This window comes from Oryctolagus cuniculus, chromosome 13 (genome assembly GCF_964237555.1).
Source record: "Oryctolagus cuniculus chromosome 13, mOryCun1.1, whole genome shotgun sequence".
NCBI classification, from domain to species: Eukaryota; Metazoa; Chordata; class Mammalia; order Lagomorpha; family Leporidae; genus Oryctolagus; species Oryctolagus cuniculus.
The window spans coordinates 99,879,077-99,901,296 of NC_091444.1; positions in this window are offsets into that span (position 1 = coordinate 99,879,077).

Genomic DNA, 22,220 nt, shown 5'->3' on the forward strand with positions numbered 1-22,220 from the left:
TGTGTGCGCGCGCGCGCGAGAGAGAGAGAGAGAGAGAGAGAGAGAATCAGATCATGGATGACCATTAAAACACCGAGCACCCTTCCCCACCTCCCAAAAAAAAAAGTCTCTAGCAAAGCTTTCCAGCTGAAAAAATGGCGTTGCCAAGGAACCCCTCGCAGAGAGGAAATCCCACACGTGCCCACCCTGGGTGTCTCTGTGGACGCCTGCAGCCTGGTGGCACTGCTGACCACAGTGTCTTTCAGACATCACTCTGGGGTGCAGCACCGGCCACCGCTAAGCCACAGGCACCACCAGGCATCTGCCATTTTCATGGCCTGGGAAATTCTCAACTTGTGGACAGAGGAAAAGAACTGTCAAGCTCCCTGGCTCACGTGGAAAGTGACAGGCACGTGGCTTTGGTCGCACAGAGTACACAAACCAGGCTACCCCCATCGACCCACTGTGGGTTGAGGGGACAGGACAAACGTGAGATGATTTCTCTCTCTCTCTCTCTCAGTGCAGCTCCCTTGGCAGTGGCCTCTTGTCCCTTCCCAGATTTATTCTTTAAAAAAATTTTTTTTACATCTTTTGTTTTTACTTTGTTTGAAAGGCAGAGAGAGAGAGAGCGAGAGGGAGAGAGAAAATCTCCCATCTGGTGAACTCAGGCTCTTGAGCCATCATCCACTGCCTCCAGGGTGCACATCAGCAGGAAGCTGGATCAGAAGCAGAGGAGCCAGAACAGAAACCCAGGCATTTTGATAAGCGATGCAGGTGTTCCGAGGGGCAGCTTAACTGCTGGGCCAAACACCTGCCCCCTATCGGAGTCATTCTGCGACCACCTGCTGCCGGCCTCACCTGCCTGTCAGTGCGCTCACCGTCCCCATTCTCCCAGGTGGACTCTGATGAAAACCCCAGGTGCAGAAACTCACAGGGAGGAGGGGCAGGCTGAGAAATGGCCCTGCGGGACTTCCCTGCATGGCTCCATGCCTGTGGCAAGCTCTCGGAACAGACCTGTGCCCTTCGCAGGTGGTCTGCCTCTTGTGAGCTGAGCCGAGAGCCTAGAGCCGAGGCCAGACGGTGCAGACATTGTATCCTCAGGTGACAGCCTAGCAAATGATCCCAGATCCAGCCTCCCAGATCCTTCCAAACTATGTAAAAGCTCACCAATCAGATCCTCCACTTCTCCCCTGGATTTACTGATCACACAGCATTCAACTCCACACTCAATGCACGTGGAATTGGATTTCAACAGGCTCTCTGTGCTGTCTTCCTGGGTCGGGATGCTTCCTCTGACATGTATGAAACACAGATCTAGCCAGCGCTGACACTTTCAACACTTTACCTCTCTCTACTGCAGCACCCACGAGTGTCAATGTGCATAATATCCAACGACTATTAAATCCGTTATTTCCCAAAACAACTGTCCTATTTCTCAAAGAGCTTCTCCAACGTGCCTTCTTTAGACATGAGCCGAACCTCACTGTTAGCTTTAGAACAACTCATGGGATTGGTGTAGAGCACAGACCAGAACAAACCATCTCCTCCCTTCGCCGGAGTGATCGAAAGCAAACCGCTTTCCCTGCGCACTTCGAAAGCAGCCCTAGCTGTGGGAGCAGTGACTTCCGGGTGAAGTGAGCCGAGATGCAGCAGCAGGGGCAGCAACAGCGGCTCAGGGCAGGAGCGAGCGCCCAAGAGGAAGCGGCAGTGAGCCGCCCGGTCCTCTCTGCTCCCCACCACGTGTGTTCGTCAGGAAGACACCTGGCAAGTGACACAAACAAATAACCTCTCCACTAGCATCCCACTAGCAAGGGGCAGAACAGGAGGGCTTATCAGCCACGGGGGCAAAGAGAGGCTGGAAGATTGATGAGTGAAAATGCAACGTAGTCATTCATTGAAGAACTGAATTGTGTTCTAAAAATCCAGATGAAAAGACCATATATATATATACATATACATATATATAAAACTTACAAACCGAAATGAACATATGTCAAAGCCAAATAATTAAATGCAAACTCCCTTTATGTAGGGGCCAAGTTCTGAGCTCATAGCTCTGGATAAATAATAAGCTATAGTTCACTGACCTGTTTGGGTATTAATGAGCTCATCAAAATTTTTTTTCAGCAATCACAGACATTGCTCTACTTGGAAAATGCTAAGTAGAAAGTCGGGTCAACATTGACATTTCTGTGCTAGCTGAAGTCTACATCTAAGCCATAATTTTATAAATTAAAATGTCAGGTATATTTATTTTGAGATCACCTAGAGACATTCAATTTTGCGTTTCACAGACTTTTAATATCCTTTTGTGTCTCCATATAAAACATTTATCTGTGTCAAAAACCTTGAAATCATTTGTAGATATATTTTTTCTTTTATTGGCTATGTTAAGAATATTTACCTGTGGGAACTATAAGAATTCCAAGCAATTTACTGTCTGGCCAAAAGTATCACATTTGCACATGATTTACTGATGAATAACTTGTGCAAGCTTGAGTAGCACTTCATCAATAAATGTTTTCCTTAGCTGTTCTGGGACAGAAATAGGGCATCCCTTTTTGGCCTGATGCTGCACAGGCTTATCCTAAATGGCTGGAAAACTCGAGATCGTTACTCAATCATTAGGCTGTTAGGATCGCTCTTGCCATGTTCACTGGGAGGGTATGGACAAGAATGTTCACTACCTCACTCCGTGCCTGCCCCGTTAGATCCTAAGGGAGAAAATTCCTTCTGCTCTTAGCACCAGGATCAGTTATCCTCATTGGCAAACGGTGTGTTTTATTTTAGGACGGTAAGTCTTTCCCTCGCTGCATTAACTCACTGTATTTCCCTCCTTTGACTGGTTGCTAGAAAACTTCGGAGTGAAGAGCGAGGGCCACCTGCTCGAGCGGATGAGCCTGACTTTCCACCACACGTTTTCTATAACAATCATCAGGCAACAGCAGTAATTATCAACGCCAACTGTTACTGAATGTGCTGAGCTGAGTGTTTTCTGTGTGTTCTGTTTCATTTCAGACTCATCGGAATCCCAGCACGGGAGAACGTCTGTTTTTTTTCCATCGTCACAATGAGGAAACTGAAGCCGTCAGAGGTCAGTCAACCCGGCCAAGGCCACGAGCTCACCAGCGGCACGATTCCAACCCCTGCCACATCGCTGCGACATCCAAGATGGCTCTCCGGGGCTCAGTGCCTCTGCCCCCTGGCCCATCTTGGGGGTTCCTGCTCCTGTCACTTCTCTAGTTCCTTTCACGAAGTGAAATGAAGACAATAAACCAGGGCTCCTTGGCGCCTGCAATTCTTTGCAAAAGCCGTGTCCCAGAGCCAACGGCCCTGCCCAGTTCGGGCTGCCCACCTGAGAGCACCGCGGGTGGCAGTCGTCTGCTGCCAGTGTTTTTCCCCAGAGCTCTTTAAGAGGTGAGGAGAGGCAATTGTGGGTAGCTCTGTGGCTCAGTAAAGGGGCAAAGGCATGCGAGCCCAGTTGTCCCAGATGCCCGGAGGCTGGGCCCTGGCTACCAGGTGTGCTGGGTAGGCCACTACCCACCCAGTCTCTGTGCACAGTGTGGGGAGCAACTCGGACTAGACTAAGTTACTGGAATTAAGACTTATTCTATGCATCTGCTCTCCCACAATATGGCGCTGGGAGAGGAGAAAACAGCTTCTATGCAGCTGCCTCTTGCCAACTTGAGTGATGACCTCCAGGAGCTGATCCTGCTCCTGATTGGAGGAGAGCAGCGTACTCGGCGTGTGGGCAGCCGAGTTGGGATTGGTGGAAGAGGACTATAAAGGAGGAGAGAGACAACATGCACCAGGAACATCTAAGGGGAACATCTACCTGAAGGAACACCTGTGCAGCCCCCGAGAGAGCCGGCCGGCAGTGTGCCGCTCCCCCGCGGAAGTGGGGAAGGTGGCAGGGGGCCCGCCCTTCCACGGAGGTGGAAGGGTCGGTAGCCAACCCGGGAAGAACCAGCAGCAAACCCGGGGAGGGCCGAGCAGACAAAAGAACAACGCAGGGTCCTGTGTCGTTCCTCCACGAAGACGGGGAGCGACACACAGGAACACCTGCCGTGGGGCAGGCAGACGTGTACAGCCACATCCAGCTGCACTCTTGTGCTACTGCTCCCAAATTCCCTGCAGATGTTCATCTTCACGATTCAGGAATCAGAAACTGGAATTCTTGGGAATTCTCAAGAAGTTCCTGCAAGTGCAAGTTAGCCAGTAGCATCTCCAAATAAATAGTTTATTTACATGTTTTGCACTAAGAATAAGCCACCATCACAACAACGGGTCATTTCCATAACAAGCAGTGAGTGTGTGTGTGGCAGAGTTCTGCTAAGATTGTTAAAGGTAATCTGTTTAAAAAAACACAAAAACAGAAACAAAACTTACACAGTAAACGCATGTAAGTGCACACAGCTTATTATCACTGTAAGCCAGTGTGTGTGTGACACAAATTACGCTGAGATAAATGTAAAAATGGTCCCCACCTGCTATAGTCGGCTGGTAACAGAAGGCAACAAGCGAGGGGAGCATTATCACAAAACCAACGCCAAATAAATAAAAACCATTCTAAAAGTCGGACGATGATATGAAAATACTATTTCCAGGATACCATTCTTAAAATAAAACTTTAAAACACAAAGCATTAATTGCTCTACCAAATCCTATTGATGTTGGTTTTATGGCAAACAGTCCCAGACTAAAAAAAAAAAAGAAAAAAAGAACTATTTCTTCATTTTACTTTGATGCTGGTCAAATCATTAAGAGGCTTCTCAAAGATCTCCAAGTTGAGCATTAGCATTTGCTTCTTATAAGCATTTGTTTTTGTTGTTTTTTTGTTTTTATTTTTTGACAGGCAGAGTGGACAGTGAGAGAGAGACAGAGAGAAAGGTCTTCCTTTACCATTGGTTCACCCTCCAATGACCGCTGCTGCCGGTGCACTGCGGCCGGTGCACCATGCTGATCCAAAGCCAGGAGCCAGGTGCTTCTCCTGGTCTCCCATGGGGTGCAGGGCCCAAGCACCTGGGCCATCCTCCACTGCACTCCCTGGCCACAGCAGAGAACTGGCCTGGAAGAGGGGCAACCGGGACAGAATCCGGCACCCCGACTGGGACTAGAACCCGGTGTGCCGGCACCACAGGCGGAGGATTAGCCTATTGAGCCGCGGCGCCGGTCCATATGTTTTTTTTTTTTTTTTTCGACAGGCAGAGTGGACAGTGAGAGAGAGAGAGAGAAAGGCCTTCCTTTGCCGTTGGTTCACCCTCCAATGGCCGCCACGGCCAGTGCACCGCGCTGATCCGATGGCAGGAGCCAGGTGCTTCTCCTGGTCTCCCATGGGGTGCAGGCCCAAGCACTTGGGCCATCCTCCACTGCACTCCCGGGCCACAGCAGAGAGCTGGCCTGGAAGAGGGGCAACCGGGACAGAATCCGGTGCCCCGACTGGGACTAGAACCCGGTGTGCCAGCGCCGCAAGGCGGAGGATTAGCCTAGTGAGCCGCAGCGCCGGGCCCCATATGTTTTTTTTTTTTTAAATCTGAAAATATTTTTATTTTTGTAAAGATTTATTTGTGGGACCGGCACTATGGCCTCCACCTGCAGCTCAGACGTCCCATATGGACATTGCGTGTAGACCCAGCTGCTCCACTTCTGATCCAGCTCCCTGCTGGTGGCCTGGGAAAGCAGAGGAAGACGGCCCAAGTGTCTGGGTCCCTGCACCCGCATAGGAGACCCGGAGGGAGCTCCTGTCTTCCAGCTTCAGATCGGTTCAGCTCTGGCCCTTTCGGCCATTTGAGGAATAAGCCAGAGGATGGAGGACCTCTCTCCCTGTCTCTCCATCTCTCTATCTGTAGCTTTGTCTCTCAAATAAATAATCTTTAAAAAATAAATAAATAAATAAAGTTGTCTGGCCCGACGATGGCCATTGTGGCCATTTGGGGAGTGAACCAGAAGACAGAAGACACCCCCCCCCCCTTTCTCTTTCTCTGTCTCTCCCTCTATCTCTGTAACTCTGACTTTTTTTAAAAAATATTTTTATTTATATGTTTGACAGGTAGAGTTACAGACAGTGAGAGAGAGAGACAGAGAGAAAGGTCTTCCTTCCGTTGGTTCACTCCCCAAATGGCCGCTATGGCTGGAGCTATGCAGATCTGAAGCCAGGAGACAGGAGATTCTTCCTGGTCTCCCATGCGGGTGCAGGGGCCCAAGCACTTGGGCCATCTTCTACTGCCTTCCCAGGCCACAGCGGAGAGCAGGACTGGAAGAGGAGCAACTGGGACTAGAACCCGGCGCCCATATGGGATGTCAGCGCCACAGGCGGAGGATTAACGTACGGCGCCACCGTGCCAGCCCCATGACTTTCAAATAAATAAATATTAAAAAAAAAAAAAAAACAAACCTGAACCTAAATCCAGCTTCAAAAATCCATGCTCTTCCCCATGCCACACTACTGATCATAAAATGCACCCATGCACTGGTCTGTCATGCTCAAGCCAGGAGAGAGGGCTGGTACCAGGCAGCCTGACTGCTCCCTGAAGACTAATCCTGACCCCTCATGGTAGTAAGACCTCCTGTTAGGCTAATTTAAGGGATGTTTCTCACCCTTAATTTGAGAGAAACACAATAACCTTGGGAGCAGAACATACATTTTTGGGAGACAATTTAAAATGAACATTGCAAACATAGTATAAAAGGTCTTACCTTTAAATATTTCACCAGCTTCTGAATTTGCCAATATTCAGTCGGTGAATCCACATTTGCTTCCTGACGGGGATCAGCTGGTTCTTCTCCCTCCTTGCTCTCTGAGGAGCCCTCACTAAAAATCTCCTCACTCTTACCAATGCTCCTACTACGAACAATCAAGAAACAACGAATGGAAACCCATGAGCGACAGGAGGGACACGGTTACAGGGATAATATTTTGGCAATGTGCCTAAAAGCAACAGATAAGGTATCAACACCTTCTGAGTCCTAGAAATGGCTGCTAAGACCGACACGAGGAGCGGCCTCAACAGCAGGTGTTCAGTGCCATTGCTCTCACTGTGGTAACGATGAGGGTGAGAACAGCGAGGCACAAACAAGGGGACGGCGTGGCCAATGCTGGGCTGCACCGATGACAGCAATCGGTCTCTGTGGCTCTCCATAGCTATACTCACATGCATCAATTTAGCTAAAATTGACCAAAATTAAAAATTCAACCTTCCAATCACACTAGCCACATTTTAAATGCTCACTAGTGCCTTATGGCTAGCAGCTACCATAGTGGTCAGCTCAGATACTGGCCACGTCTTCTGGTCACAGAAAGTTTAACTGGGCGGTGCTACACATGCCTAATGTGAAAGAGAACGCTAAGTACCTGCAGAGGCACAAGACGTCAAAGAGCAGCAGCGGCCTGAACGGGCAGGCTGGGGACCAAGCTGTCACCCAGCAGCTCCTGGGGACATCGGCACACAGGGTTTCATGAGGGACGGCACATTCTAGTGTTTGCCACAGAGGCAGCTTTATCACAGGAACCCTGGGCCAATCCCTGCAGACGAGTGCAGCCACGCTCCACCACACGCCCGGCGTGCCTGCAGAGGCCCCTGGTGCACTCTCGCTACCCTGGCTCGTCTCCACCTCCCAGCCCCAGAAGCACAGCTCCAGCTGCTATGTCACCAAATGCGCAAGGATGTCTCCTTGTTGATGAGCTGATTACTCATCACTCGCGTGAAGACATGGTGAACCTGGACAGTTATCTGGATATTACTTCCCAGTATCCCTGATCCCAGGGCACAGCAAGTAAATTTCCACACCTTCTAGTTAATTCTAACATTAACATGTGGCTGCCGTCAGCAAGCACAGTTGTGTAGGTCTATCCCATCCCAGCCACTCTGCAGGGAACACACTGCCTGGTTTCCCATTATTTTCTAACTTAGCACCTTGTCTACTTCTCTACAGCTTCCGTCTTAATGGGAAATGTCTCATTCCGGTTTTTCCTTGTAGGTTGTGTAGAAAGCACCCTGGGGGCAAGAACTCCAGCCACCCTGTTTTCTATCGCTCCGGCACCTGTTACGCAGATGGCACTCACGAAATACTTAGTGAAACATGCATGAATGAGCAAATGAGTACACAAACAAACTAACTCAGGTGAGGGGGAGAGTCTGGAAGGACAGCACTCCTAGTGCTAACGTTCAGGAAATGGCCAGAGGAGTGGGTTGACGGACAGGAGGCAATGGTGAGTGGCACTGGAACCAAGGAGCTGGCAGGCCAAGGTTGAGTCTAGCCTTCCTCTTGGAGTTTTGGTTGATGAAGACCCCCCCGCCCCGTGATTAGGGAGGGCCTGGGGCAAAGGACAGTCCAAGCAGGGCTGCTGCCTTTGTGCGGTTTTAATAAAATGCAGGGAAGGAGAGGGTAGAGGCTCTTGGTATACAGCTCAAAGATGTCAGGAAATTCATTTCCTTGTAATATGAAGGGATCTGAGAAGAAGGCTTAGAAGGAAGAGCAAGGGGCCAGTGCTGTGGCATAGTAGGTTAAGCCACTGCTGGTGGTGCCTACATCCCATATGGGCATCGGTTTGAATCCCAGCTGCTCCACTTCCGATCCAGCTCTCTGCTTTGGCCTGCAAAAGCAGTAGAAGATGGCCCAAATCCTTGGGCCCCTGCACCCACATGGGAGAGCTGGAAGAAACTCCTGGCTTCTGGCTTGGGATCGGCCCAGCTCTCGCTATTGTGGCCATTTGGGAAATACAGTGGATGGAAGACCTTTCTCTCTGTCTCTCCCTCTCTCTAGTAACTCTGCCTCTCAAATAAATTAATTAATCTGAAAAACAAGAAGGAAGAGCAAAGTAGAAGGGCTGTTCAGACGGAGACCCTGCAGAGTGGTACAGGGACAGGAGTCCAGGCAGAGACAGGACTCGTGCAGGCCACGTGACCACGGCTAAGAGGCGCTCAGCCGCCCTCTGAACTTCCCGAAGACCCCCTCATACCTCCTCTTCATGTTCACTGAGGCAAGTCTGGACACAGAGAAGCTGTCATTTTTACCAAGGAGCAACAGGTGTTGCTTGGGCACATTACAACTTTATCCTGAAGTTCTCCACCTAACTGAAGTCTGACTAGGTCGAAACACTCATTTAGGAAAGAAGACATAATTATGCTTTTCCCCATTCCTCCCGCTCAGTATCAAATACAGTTTAAAACCCTGGGATTTATAAATACAAGAAACATCCTATGTCTCTGAGAGGAAGCAGAGTCTGGGGACCTGAGGGTTTTCTGTTAGCCCCATCTGTCCTAGAGTGGGTCCCCAAGAAGCCAACAAGGTCCCCGAGAAGCCAACAAGGAGAGACTTCAAAGGGAGCAAAGAGCACACCAAAGAAATGCCTGCTGCTTCCAAGCAATGGCAGACATAGGTACTAACGCATCGATAATGACATTAAAGGTGAATCATCTACGGGCCGGCGCTGTGGTGTAGCGGGTAAAGCCCTGGCCTGCAGTGCTGGCATCCCCTACGGGCACCGGTTCGAGTCCCGGCTGCTTCACTTCCAAGCCACCTCCCTGCTACGGCCTGGGAAAGCAGTGGAAGATGGTCCAAGTGCTTGGGCCCCTGCAACCCTGTGGGAGACCCGGAGGAGGCTCCTGGCTCCTGGCTTCAGATCAGCTCAGCTCCGGCCGTTGCAGTCATTTGGAGAGTCAACCAAAGGATCGAAGACCTCTCTCTCTCTCTCTCTCTCTCTCTGCCTTTCTTTCTCTCTTCTACGTAACTCTGACTTTCAAATAAATTAAATAAATCTCAAAAAAAAATAAAAATAAAAAAACAAGGGGCTGGCGCTGTGGCTCACTTGGTTAATCCTCCAGGTTCTAGTCCCGGTTGCTCCTCTTCCAGGCCAGCTCTCTGCTATGGCCCGGGAGGGCAGTGGAGGACAGCCCAAGTGCTTGGGCCCTGCACCCACATGGGAGACCAGGAGAAGCACCTGGCTCCTGGCTTCGGATCAGCGTAGTTCCGGCCGTAGCAGCCAATCAGGGGGTGAACCAATGGAAGGAAGACCTTTCTCTCTGTCTCTCTCTCACTGTCTAACTCTATCTGTCAAATAATAAAAAAAAAAAAGGTAAATCATCTAAATATGTCAGGTCAGAGTTTGGCTTAGTGGATTAAAAAATAAGAGCCAATTGCAAATTTTCTACAGGAAACTCAATCCAAATATAATGCTATGGGCAGTCTGAAATTAAAAAGGAAAAAAGATGTATCATACAAAAATAATCAAAAAAGCAGAATTTCTGGTACTAATATCAGATTAGGTAGACTTTAGGGACAAAAGTTACCAGGGGCATTACATAATGATAAAAGGAAGATATAGCAACCCTAACTATACACACACCAAATAACAAAGCTACAAAATGCATGGAGCAAAACAGCGAAAAGGAGCCAGGGGAAAATCTGCAATTATAGTGAAAGACTGGAACAACTGACAGAATAAACAGAAAGTAAGGACGGACGCAGGAGAAAGCAACAGCGCTATCAAACAGCGCGATTCAGTCCCCGTGGACAGAGCACCCACCCAACAGCACAAAGGACATTCTTCGCAGGCACTCAAAGAACCTAAGGGAAACTAGAATTGGAAACAGAAGAGCAATCCGATACATCAGGAGAACAAAAAGCTGCTTCTATTGAAAAGATCAATAAAATGGAAAACTTCTAGCAAGACTGTACGTACATAAAGTTGGCAACATGGATCAAATGAAGTGATCCCTTTCAAAGTACAAACCAGCACACAATTTTCCCAATATGAAACGAGTAAGTTTAGGCTCTGTAACTATAAATGTCATTTAATCCATGATTTTACAGGTTAAACAGAAATCTTCTGGCCTCTATGGCTTCACTGGAGAATTCCACCTGACCCAGAACTACCCAATCCCACACAATCCATGAAAAAAAAACCAATAATGCCGGCACCGCGGCTCACTAGGCTAATCCTCCGCCTTGCGGCGCCGGCACACCGGGTTCTAGTCCCGGTCGGGGCGCCGGATTCTGTCCCGGTTGCCCCTCTTCCAGGCCAGCTCTCTGCTGTGGCCAGGGAGTACAGTGGAGGATGGCCCAAGTGCTTGGGCCCTGCACCCCATGGGAGACCAGGAAAAGCACCTGGCTCCTGGCTCCTGGCTTCAGATCAGCGTGGTGTGCAGGCTGCAGCGCGCCGGCCGTGGCGGCCATTGGAGGGTGAACCAACGGCAAAGGAAGACCTTTCTCTCTGTCTCTCTCTCTCTCACTGTCCACTCTGCCTGTCAAAAAAAAAAAAAAAAACAAACAAACAAAAACAAAAAACAAAAAACAAAAAACAAAAAACAAAAAAAAACCAATGCACAACGACAATAAGCCACACCGAGACTCATGTTCACCCCAGTGCCCATTAGTGCAGCCCCAATGGCCGCAGGACAAGGTGCTCAACATCACTACCAGGTGCTAAGACCACAATGGGACACCACTCCACAGCCTGCAGAAGAGCTCAGCCAAACCCAGGGCCAGCACCAAGTGCTGGCGGGGATGAGCAGAGACCGTGTCTCTTACCCACCGCTGGTGGGAATTCAGGATACAGCTGCCTGGAAAAGGCTGGCTCTACAGACAGCAGCCATGGAGTGCTGGCAATGGGCATTTATCCTAGAGAAACACACACTCATACAAAATCCTGCACACGCCTGTTCACTGACCTTGACTTGTAACTGCCCCAAACCACAAACAACCGACCTGTCCCCGTCGGTGACGCATGCTACACATGTATGCCACGGACTGCTTCACAGCCATGCGGAGAAACCACGGATCCAGCTGATAACCTGGATGGGGCTCCAGGGAAGGGCAGGGATGAACAAAGGCCAGGATCAGGAGTGCTCAAGGCGGCGGGGGCAGAGCAGTGGGTGCGACTGCGAGGCGGCGGCACGAGGGAGCTCAGCGTAGGGAGGGCGCAGCTCTAAGGAGGCTGGCCTCACGTGACCAAGACACGCACCCTGTGCCAACGTCAGGCTCTGTGTGTGTGTGTGTGTGTGTGTGTGTGTGTGTGTTTTGACAGGCAGAGTGGACAGTGAGTGAGAGAGACAGAGAGAAAGGTCTTCCTTTGCCCTTGGTTCACCCTCCAATGGCTGCCGCGGCTGGCGCTCTGTGGCCAGCGCACTGTGCTGATCCGATGGCAGAAGCCAGGTGCTTATCCTGGTCTCCCATGGGGTGCAGGGCCCAAGCACTTGGGCCATCCTCCACTGCACTCCCGGGCCACAGCAGAGAGCTGGCCTGGAAGAGGGGCAACCGGGACAGAATCCGGCACCCCGACCGGGACTAGAACCCAGGGTGCCGGCGCCGCAGGCAGAGGATTAGCCTATTGAGCCGCGGGGCCAGCCCAGGCTCTCTGTTTGACAACAGGATGTAACTGCTGGGGGTGGGGGGAGGGAGGTGCAGAGTCTGAGACCTCTCTGTGCTATCATCACAACTTCCTGTGAACCCATAACTGTTTCAAAATAAGTAGCTGAAAAATTGTTAAACAAATTCAGTGCTTTAGTATAGCGAGTCATAAAAGGAAAAGTAGCATAAAGGTCATAGAGTAGCTTCAAGTTTTTTTCCCTTGCATATAGAACCTTTAAAATATGGGATTTCTGCCATTTCTTCCCACCCCCATCCTGACACTCTCTAATGAAAGGGGCTGACCTTTCTCCACCAGATACGACACCTCTGTGGCCAAACTGGACATCAGGTAAGAGGTTTGCTAGCCGGCCTCCTACCGATCACTGGTTGATTGAGAAAGACCACAAATCACACCAGAACTGGCAGTCAGCAGTGCCCGAGCACAGGGAGGTGCGACAGATGATGTAACTGCAGGGCCGGCCACGCACACAGGGGAGAGGTCCCGACACTGAGCCAGTAAATCCCTACACTGCAAGAATCCCTACTGGCGCATCACAAGCCTCTCTGGCACATACAAAGGAGTCCAATACTCTCCTACCTACCACCAGCCCTAGGAGTGTCAGTGCTGATCTCAGGACCCTAACGTCACAGGCAGAGGGCTGTGTGGGGTGGCCGCAGGGAAGCTGTCCCGCCGAGGGACACACACCGGGGCAGCGGTGCTCTTCCAGGGTGATAGACGGCCGTGCCTTGTCAAGTCTTTCTCCATGTTTGTCCACTTGGGTGTCTTTTACTGGGAGTTTGTGGCTAAAATAATAAATAAATAAATAAATGTATACAGATTTGCTGTATTACTTTATGCGGGTAAATAATAGAAATAGAAGATGGGAATGTACACAGATACCCTCACCCTCCTGTGCCCCACTGTGTTTTCCCGACACCAACAATGACAAGTTCCAGCCCCACCTGGCAGCTGGCCGCGTCCCTTGGGCTCCCCAGGCACTCCCACGTGCTTCCTAACTTCCCTCTGTCCTGGGAGCTGCGCATGCACCCTCAGAGTCGCTCTGTCAGAGGTCCCCCCCTCCACCGTGGATGGCACTCCCACGAGTGTGAGGGTCCCCCTCTTCGGAAGACTCCTTCCCGACAGCTCTCTAGGGGCTCCCATCCAGAACCCTGTGCTTCTCAGAATGCCTAGGGCCCTGTGCACCCTGCTGCGAGCCAGGTCTTCACCCAATCCTGTGACACGGAACAGAGGCTGGAACTCGTGAGCGGTTTGCCACAGGTGACAGCGTGCTCCGGGGGCCTTGGGTTCCACAGCGTGTAGTGAGCACGGACCATAACCTTGGCTTTGTCGGCTGTTTACGAAGGGTCCCGGGGGAAGGCAGTTTTATTTCCTACATCTGCAAACCAGTGCTCACTATCCATGAGCCTTCATTAACGCTTTTGAGATGCTAGCATTTTTACTGTATGGAGACAATTCTAAAAGTTCATGGAAAATGGAATTCAAGGCCAAGTTTATTTTCACATAAAGCAATCCTGATGCCCATCCGCAATTTTTTTCATAATTCGCACTCTCCGTGAACATTTTCAGGATCCTTTCTAAACACGGATGGCACATGTTTTTGGCATTGGGGATGGTGCTGTAGCAGTGGGTTAAGGCCCTGACCTGCAGCACCGGCATCCCATACAGGTGCCAGTTCAAGCCCTGGCTGCTCCACTTCCAACCCAACTCCCTGCTAATGGCTTTGCGAAAGCAGTGAGGATAGCCCAAGTCATCGGGCCCCTGCACCCTTGTGAGAGACCCAGAAGAAACTCCTGGCTTCTGATTTTGGATCAGTGCAGCTATAGCCGTTGTGGCCAACTGGGGAGTGAACCTGCAGATGAAAGACCTCTCTCTCTGTCTCTACCTTTCTCTGTATCTCTGCCTTTCAAATGGATAACATATTTAAAAAAAAAAAAAAAAAGCTTTTTGGCATCAACATGAATTTATCTTTTAATTCCGTTGCCCACAAGCTTTGTAAAGTACCCTGTGTTAAAGTTACGCTCATGCGGGAAGCGTCATCGCTATGGAAGCTTCTCTGATTAACTGCATGTAATTTTGAGCACGCCAAGTTCTTCCAGCACCTACTGCATGAAGTCCCGTGCGGAGCTTACATTGCCTGTGCTGTTTCTCCACGTGTTTCATCCTCTTCTTCGCATGTTATTTATCCTCACTCACCAAGTACTCCAAAGTGAACTCTGTTCTTCCCTTCCCTGCACAGTGCTCCGAATCTGTCTGCTTTGGGGTCAGGCGTCTGGTGTAGTGGTTAGGACGCCTCTTGGCACATCCGCGTCCTATTCCGCAGTGCCTGAGTTCAAGTCCCAGCTCTGCTCCCCATTTCAGCTTCCTGCTGATGTGTGCCTTGTGGGTAGCAGTGATGGCTCGAGGAGTTGTGGCCCTGGCTTTGGTCTGGCCCAGCTCCACACAGACCCAGCATTCCTGGTATTTGGGAGTGAACCAGTGAATGGGATCTCTCTCTCTCTCTCTCCCTCTCTCTCTCTCTCTGCCCTTCAGGTAAATGCACTAACTAAAATGTAAAAAAAAAATTCTTTCTGCTGGGCATATAGAAGGCAGCAGAAGAGAATCAATTTGTGCAAAGCTGGGATGTCCAAGTATCGACTCTATATGTCTCTTCTACGAAATGAAGGTCTATGGAAACTTAGGCCCATATCTGGTTACTAAAGATGTGTCGGAAAACCCATCAAGCAGTCGTCAACATACACTCTGACATCGACGGTGGCCTTCCAGTTTAAGGTTGGCTGTAACCTCTTGGTCATCTGATCCTTCCCAAAATTAGTCTGGCTCTTCTTCAGCGTGCTCTGCTCTGGGTCGGCGGCAGCATCTCCCTTCTTAGGCGCCTCATCAAGCTGAACCTTTTGAACTTTTTCCTTTCGCTGTTCATCAACGAATTTAACCTCCTTTGCAAAGACAAGATTAAGAACACTCTTGGCAGTGGTACCACTTGAGTTTTCTGGGGTTTGCTGGAGCTGAACACCCGTGATGAATGCTTGAAAGGAGGCTCCCAATGCCCAGCTCTGGCTGCTGCAGCCATCTGGGGAGTGAACCAGCGGATGAAAGACCTCTCTCTCTGTCTGTAACTCTAGCTTTCAAATAAATAATAATATAGCTTTAAAAAAAAAAAAAAAAGAACTGAAAAGAACAAAGGTAAAAGCCTGTCAAAATTCTTTACTGAGATATATATACTTTATATATCTTTTTTTTTTTTTTTTTTGACAGGCAGAGTGGACAGTGAGAGAGAGAGAGACAGAGAGAAAGGTCTTCCTTTGCCATTGGTTCACCCTCCAATGGCTGCCGCGGCTGGCGCGCTGCGGCCAGCGCACCGCGCTGATCCGATGGCAGGAATCAGGTGCTTCTCCTGGTCTCCCATGGGGTGCAGGGCCCAAGCACTTGGGCCATCCTCCACTGCACTCCCGGACCACAGCAGAGAGCTGGCCTGGAAGAGGGGCCACCGGGACAGAATCCAGCGCCCCGACCGGGACTAGAACCCGGTGTGCCGGCGCCGCAAGGCAGAGGATTAGCCTATTGAGCCATGGCACCGGCCAACTTTATATATCTTTATACCTACTTTGGATCTACTTTTCTGAAATACATATATATATATTTCAATAGGAAAGGAAAGATAAAGACTTCCACAAATAAACAAACAGAAAATTCACTGGCCACAGCCCCAGAAGGAATGTGAAAGGTACTTCATCCATCATCAGGAATAGCATGCCAGACAGAAGCATGGACCCATACCAAGAAACAAAAAGCTGTAGGAATTACAAAAATAAATATAAAACATGTTTTGTATTCTTTTAATTCTTCTAAAACATAACATGAGTATCTAAACCAAAAATGGCAGCATTTTGAGGGGGTTATAGCTACTTGTGAAGTGAAAAATATTACTGAAGGGTAGAGATACACACTGTAAGTCCTCAGGGAGCAACAAAGGAACCGTGAAGAAAATAAGCGCACGTGATAAATGAGGAATGTAATGAAAATATAGCAACTTTTAAAAGTCAATGATTTCAAAAAGTGCAGAAAAAGAGGAAAAACAAACACAGAACACATGAGATAAATAGAAAAGAATTAGCAAGAAGGTAAATTTAATTTAAACTATATCAGTAGTTACATCAAGTGAAAACAATGGAAACACTTGAATTAAAAGACAAGACAATCATCTAGCTGGATGACAAAAAGACAACCACTTCAAGTCAAGAGAAACTACACACAAAGATAAATATGTGCTAAAATAGAAGGCTCGGGAGCTGGCGCTGTGGCACAGCGGGTAAAGCCGCCGCCTGCAGTGCCGGCATCCCATATGGGTGTTGGTTCTAGTCCTGGCTGCTCCACTTCTGATCCAGCTCTCTGCTATGGCCTGCAAAAGCAGTAGAAGATGGCCCAAGTCCTTGGGCCCCTGCACCCTTGTGGAAGACCTGGAAGAAGCTCCTGGTTTCTGGCTTCGGATCAGCACAGCTCCAGCTGTTGCCAATTGGGGAGTGAACCAGTGAATAGAATAACTCTCTCTCTGCCTCTCCTTCTCTCTCTGTGTAACTCTGATTTTCAAATAAGTAAATAAATTTTTTTAAAAAAATAGAAGGCTCAGGTTTGGCACAGGGGTTAAGACACTACTTGGGGTGCCCAAATCCAATACCAAAGGACCCGGATTTGAATCTCAGCTCCATTGTCCCCGGGCAGGCAGCAGGTGGTGACTCAAGTACTCAGGTCCCTGCCACCCACATGGAAGACCAGGATGGAGCTCCTGACTCCTGCCTTCCTCCCGGCCTACCCCTGGCTGTTGTGGGCTTCTGGGGAGAGAGCCGGCAGATGGAGGATCTCTCTCACTCTTGCTCTCTCTCTCCATCCCTCTGCTTTTCAGATAAACTAAGTAAATGAGATAATAAATAAATATTTAAAATAAATAAAGAGCTGGAGGAAAAACGTGTTCATGCAAACAATAATAAAAAGAAAATGGGAGTGGCTAGATTAAAGTCAAGCAAAACAGCCTCAAAAGCAAATAATATCAGAGATAAAGAGAAGCGTGCATAATGACTGAATTCTATATGTATGTTCACCCAACACCAGAACTTCAGAACACATGAAGCAGAAACAACTAGAAGAAAAAGCAGACAAGTCCGCAAGTAGGAGACTTCAAAACTCCTCTCATGAATCAACAACATGAGCAGACTGCCAATGCAATGCAGCAGCAAGGATAGGACCAGCCGGCTCGACCTGAGGGCACTCCTAAGATGTGCCGCACACCCCCACCAGAATGCACTCTTCCGAAGTGCACACGGCAACAGTTTCCAAAGCAGACCTTGACCTCAGCCACAAAACGAGCATTCAACACATGTAAAGGAACTAAAATCATTTAAAGGCCCACTTCTTTTAACTAAACTAGAAATCATCAGATACACTGTTGTGAATAAACACGCCGCATATCAAAATCTATGGCACACAGCACTTGCCACTAAATTTACAGCATAAGAATTTATAGCAGAAAAAAAATGAAGATCTTAAACCACTGAACTAAACTTCTAACTTAAGAAATGTAATAAAAAGGGCAAATCAAACACAAAAAATCATAGAGTCAATGAAAGACCAATGAAGCAAATATCTGGTTCTTTGAAAAATGTCAATAAAATGATTGCATCTCTATCCAGATTGATCAAGGAAAACAAGAAAGAAGGCGTACGTTACAAATTTTAGGAATGAAAAAGAGGAGTCAACACACCAAACTCTCCAGATATTAAAGGGTCATGATGGAATCCTGGGTTTGATGCCAGTAAATTAGGTAAGTTAGTAAAAAAGTACAAATTTATTGAAACATACAAACTACCAAAGCCCTGTAAGAGAAATTGGAATAGTTCTGCATCTATGAAAGAACTTGAATTAATTCATAAATGTTCCAACAAAGAAGGCTCCAGGTACAGATTGTTCCACTGGTGAATTCTATCTAACACAAAGAATTCTAGAAAGGAGAGAAGTAGTGAACACTTCTCAACTCATTTCATGAGGCCACATTACCCAGATATCAAAACCAGACAAAGACGTTAAAACATGACCAACAACCTACATCCTCCACAGGTACAGAATCCCTCAGAAAAACACCAACGGGGTAAAAACATCATGACTAAGTGGGATGGATCCCAGAATTCAACATGAGTTCAATATCTGAAAAATTAATGTATTCACTGATCAACAAACTAGAAAAGCAAAACCATAGGATTTCGAGGCACGCAACAAAATTAGTCTTCCTCATGTCTTGGGCTCACTTTCCCCTGTGACGAGGGGGCTCCACTGGTGGTGCTCAACAAAGCGCTCTCCCCTCCGGCCAGAGGTGCGCCAGCAGCCTGAGCGTCCACCCCTGCCCAGAGGGAATGAAGCGGTCTACACCAGCAGGGCAGTCAACAGGGACCACATGGGGAGTCTACACTCTCCCCTCCACCTTGCAGTATCCCCAGAGCTGCCCCCATGGGTGTCAGAGAAGACCTGCTAAAACAGGAGGGGGAGATGTGGAGCAGCAGGCTAAGCCACTGCTTGTGACATTGGCATCTGTACCAGAGCTGGTGTTCTGGGGTCAAGATGGGCTAAATCAAGATCACTCGAACACTGTGATTCACGATGATCACTGTGACAACTGAGACGGCTGCTGTGCGAGTACACAGCCCGGGGGGTGCATACGGCATGGACCCACTAGATAAAGGGATGGATGCTTCATGTCCTGGGCAGGATGGAGACGCGTGGAGCGAGACTGCATGATGTTACTCAGAACAGCCTGCCATCTAATACTTATGAATTATTTATTTCTGGAACATTCCACCTAGTATTTTTGGACCGCCACTGGCCACAGATAATTGAAACCACAGAAAGCCAAACCACAGATAAGGAGGAACTAGTACAAGACCTCAACAAAAGGCGAGCCACACTGTGTCCCTGGATCAGACAACTCTGTGTTACTCAGATTTCTGTTTTCCCTGAATTCATCTACACAGTCAATCCATCAATCACAATTCCTTCCATCTTTTTATGGGACTGACAAGCTGACACTCATGATCTTATGGATGTGCAAAAAGACCTAGACTAGCAAACATGAAGAAAGGACACTGCTGGCAGATTTTGACATCAAAATTTTCTCTAAAGCTACAGTAATCAATCCAGTGAGACACCGGTGTAAAAACAGACAAATATGAGAGCAACAGAGCAGAACAGAGTGTACACAAACACATTCTCACACATGTGGAACACTGATGCTTTATAAAGATATAAAGATAATTAAATGGAGAAATGACAGGTTTTTTTTTTTAGACAATTGGTGCTGGAACAAACACCTATATGCAAATGAATATGAACTTTGATACATATATCATACACATAAATAAAACTGAAGCACATCACAGGCTTAAATGTAAAACATAAAATTTTAAAATTTCTAGAAGAAAATATTAGAGAAAATCAATCTTTGTGATATTGGGTTTGCCAAGGTTTTATTAGCTAAAATGCGATAAAGAAAAATTAACATATTTGACTTCATCAAAATTGAGGACATTTGGTCTTTGAAAGACACTGAGGATGAAAATATAGGACACAAACCAGGACCAAATATTTACAGACCACATATCTGACAGACTACATGTGCCAGGAGCACAGACAGATTCTCACAACTCAATCGTAAGTAACCAAACAACCACATTCTTAAAATTACAAAAGATCCAAATAGAAATTTTATCACACAAGCTATATGAAACAAACAAGCATATGAAAGGATGCTTTCAAGAAACGCAAAGCAGTGGATACTTGGTCTGAGTGAATAAAAAAAAATCAAACTAATAGCAAGCATTCGGCACAGAGGCTGGATCACTGCTTGGGACCCCTGCATCCTACAGCTGAGTGCCTGGTTGCGTCATAGTTCTCTGATTCATTCCTGCTTCGTGGGAAGCAGCAGGTGATGGTTCAAGTATTTGGGCCTCTGCTGCCCACGTGGCAGACCCAGATGGAGTTTCCGTTTTTTGGTCTCAGCCTGGACCAACTCTGGCTGTTGTGGGCATTTGGGGAGTGAAACACAAATGGAATCCCTCTCCCTCTCTTGGCCTATCTTTCTGTCTCTGCCTTTCAAATAAAATGGAAATTAATTAATTAAGAAATGCAAATTAAAACCCAATGAGATAACAATACTCTCTCAGTAGGTTGTCTAAACTTAAGGACTGATCATATCAGCTATTGACAGAATGTGGAAGAACAGGCTTCTCCTATACCTCCATCAAGAGTATGAACCATTACAAACACTGTGGAATGTAGTTTATCAATTGCTTAAAAAATTAAATACACAACTACCATATCACCTTGCCGTTTCACTCTTTGGTTTTATTTAGGAGCAAAGGAAATACATGATCATACAAATACTTGTGCAAAAAAAGTTCATAGCAGCTTTTTTTGTAACAGCCCGGAATTTGAAGCAACCGGTATGTCCATCAGCAGGTGCGTGGAGAAACAAACTGTGGTATATCCATGCAATGGAACGCTACTCATCCACCGAAAAAATCAACTAAAGATAGATGTGAAGGCACAGGCGAATCTCAAAAGCATTACCCTGAGGGAAACGTAATGCAGCATTATGATCACAGGACGACCACAGACAACACTAACAATGACAGAAGAGTGGTCATCTGAGAGATGAAGATTAAATCAAAGTGGAGATGAAGGAGTTTTCTGGAGTGACAAGAATGTTCCATCTTCATTGGGGACACTGAGTAGACAGCTGTCAAAATTCATGATATTCAGGTGGGCATTTGACCTAGCAGTTTAGTCCTGGCTCCCACCCTGAATGCAACTTCAAAAACTGTTAGCGGTAGCAGGCACTGCACTGTAGAGTAGCAGGTTAAGCCTGTGCTCGCGACACCCACATCCAAAGCAGAGGGCCTGGAATTGAATCCCACCTCTGCTTTCAATCCAGCTTCCTGCTAGCGTGCCTAGAAGGCAACAGATGATGGCCCAAGTATGTGGGTTCCTGCTGCTCACGTAAGAGACCCAGATGGATTTCTGGGCTCCTGGCTTTGCCTGGCCCACCCTTGGCTATTGCAGGCATTTGGGAGGGTGAACCCGAAGATAGATTTCCCTGTCTTACCACACTCTCTTTCACTTTGCCTTTCAAGTAAATAAATAAAACTGGGGCCTGTGCTGTGGTATAGTGGGTTAAGTGGCTACCTGCAGAGCTGGCATCCTATATGGGCACCAATTCAAGTCCTGGCTGACCCACTTCTGATCCAGCTCCCTGCTACTGCACCTGGGAAGGCAGCAGAAGATGGTCCATGTGCTTGGGACCCTGCCTTCACAGAGGAGACCCAGAAGAGGCTTCTTGCTCCTGGCTTCGGCTTGGCCCAGCCCTGGCCGTTGCTGCCATTTGGGGAGTAAACCAGACGCTAGAAGACCTCTCTCTGTCTCCCCACCCCTTGTAACTCTTTCAAATAAAAATAAATAGATAAATAAATAAAACTTTAAAAAGTACTATTAGCAATAATACTAAGAGAGAAGATAGTATATTCATGGAACAAGACCCAAATTCTATAAAAATAAAGATCAAAAACCAAAACTTAAACAATATGGAAGCTTTAAATGTTAAAGCTACATACAACAAAAAAATAAAATAATGTTTTCAGAAAGACAAACCATGGTGGGAGCAAGTGGGAAAAATAAACATCAAAGGACAAATCACAGAGGCCCAACATCCAACTAGTGAGAGAGACCAGAGAAGGAAAAAATCATTAAAGTTGTAACATGAAAAACATTTTCCAGGGCTGAAAGTCACCACTAATGAAAAACAAACAAACAAGGACTTGTACAAACCACACCGTGA